Genomic DNA, 2,121 nt, shown 5'->3' on the forward strand with positions numbered 1-2,121 from the left:
TATTAGTGGCATGGACCCAGCACTTGAACCATCTGCTGCCTCCTAGGATCTGCCAAGTCATATGTTAGTTTCTGGAGGTGAGGCTTTGGGGAGGTGATTAGGATCAGTTGAGGTCATAAGAGTGGGGGCCCCGTCATGACCTTCGTGGTTTTTCAAGAAGAGGAATAGAGACTTCCACCATGCTGCTGTCTCGCCGTGTGGTGCCCTCCCCCATGGAATGATGCAACAAGAGGGCCTTCAGCAGATGTGAGTGCCATACTTTTGAACTTCCCAGCCTCTAGAACTGTGAGAAATAAATTCATTTTCTCTATAAATTACCCAGTCCAGTCTGTGGTATTTTGTTACATCAACACCAAACAGACTAAGACAGTCAGGTGCCAGGAAAGATGAGTAACAAGCCTTCCTAGATGTGGGAAACTCACGCACAATGCAGACTTGCTCAGGACTATACCATAATAGGACTAAATCACCCCGTTGGTGACTAACAGATTGAGCCATTGCCCATTATCCTTGCAGTGGCTTCCTGTATGCTGTGAATTGTGGCTGGGGGCTGCTTTATTAAACTTCTCAAAGTTTCCTTCCTGCAGACTATAAAACTTGCTTAGACATTGCTAGCCAAACTACCAACACTTTGATGGCTCCTGAGAATTAGAGGTTAGTAAGCCTGTTGAAATGGTGCTTGTGTCTTCCAAACTAATAATGGGTAACCCTCACTGTCTTCCTGTAGCCTCTCCCTAGAGACACACTCTTTTTTTGTTGTTGTTCAACCTTGATCCTAGCAAGTGACCCCTTCCAATGGCTAATATCCCTCAGAGCAAATGTTTGGAGAGCAAGACCCACTAGAAGTGACAAGAGTACAACAGGGTCCCCTCTAAAACCATGCTATCTTCTTGGTCTTTTTTTTTTTTTTTTTTTTTTTTTTTTTTTCTTGAGAGTCAGAGTTACACAGAGAGAGGAGAGGTAGAGAGAGAGAGAAGTCTTCCATCCGATGGCTTACTCCCCAATTGGCTGCAACTGCCGGAACTGCGCCCATCCAAAGCCAGGAGCCAGGAGCTTCTTCTGGGTCTCCCACATGGGTGCAGGGGCCCAAGGACTTGGGCCATCTTCTACTGCTATCCCAAGCCATAGCAGAGAGCTGGATCAGAAGTGGAGCAGCCAGAACCAGAATCAGTGCCCATATGGGATGCCAGTGCTTCAGGCCAGGGCGTTAACCCACTGAGCCAGCCTCTCTTCTTGGTCTTTTAACTTTTTAGCTCTGAGCTGCTCAGAGCCAGTAGGGGAGGAAGATTTGCAAGCCTATTCTTGGGCTTTGCCTCAGGGCCAGAGTAAGAGGCAACTGCAAAAGCTAAGAGTGAGGCAGTAGATCTGGTGTGTTAGACTAGATCAAGGTACAAAAACCTGACTACATCCCATCCTTACTTTTTTTTTTTTCCCATATGTGATCCTTTTAGCAAGGCAAACTTAATAGATGAAAAATAGAAAGGAAGCTGGCGCCGCGGCTCACTAGGCTAATCCTCCGCCTTGCGGTGCCGGCACACCGGGTTCTAGTCCTGGTCGGGGCGCCGGATTCTGTCCCGGTTGCCCCTCTTCCAGGCCAGCTCTCTGCTGTGGCCAGGGAGTGCAGTGGAGGATGGCCCAAGTGCTTGGGCCCTGCACCCCATGGGAGACCAGGAGAAGCTCCTGGCTCCTGCCATCGGATCAGCGCGGCCGCGGCGGCCATTGGAGGGTGAATCTACAGCAAAAGGAAGACCTTTCTCTCTGTCTCTCTCTCTCACTGTCCACTCTGCCTGTCAAAAAATAAAAAAAAAGAAAAAAGAAAGAAAGAAAAATAGAAAGGAAGACTCTCTCTGCTGAATGCCTTCTCTCTCCTTAGTTGTGGTGCACAAGGAAGCAACTTAAGGAAAGTTTACCGGAAGTGGTGGACAAAGGAGATCAAAAATGTGTGAGGCATAGCTTTCTGCTTTGAGGAGATGAGCGTTTTTTTGGTTAAACCAGAACCCAAGAACTAGAGTTCATGTCAACATGGACTGATAGAAGGTACCAATGTGCTTTGAAGGTTCAAAAGAGAAATCACAGTTGACAGATTGAGAGAAACAGGGAATACTCCGTGAAAGAAACAGC

This window comes from Lepus europaeus, chromosome 4 (genome assembly GCF_033115175.1).
Source record: "Lepus europaeus isolate LE1 chromosome 4, mLepTim1.pri, whole genome shotgun sequence".
Taxonomy (NCBI): Eukaryota; Metazoa; Chordata; class Mammalia; order Lagomorpha; family Leporidae; genus Lepus; species Lepus europaeus.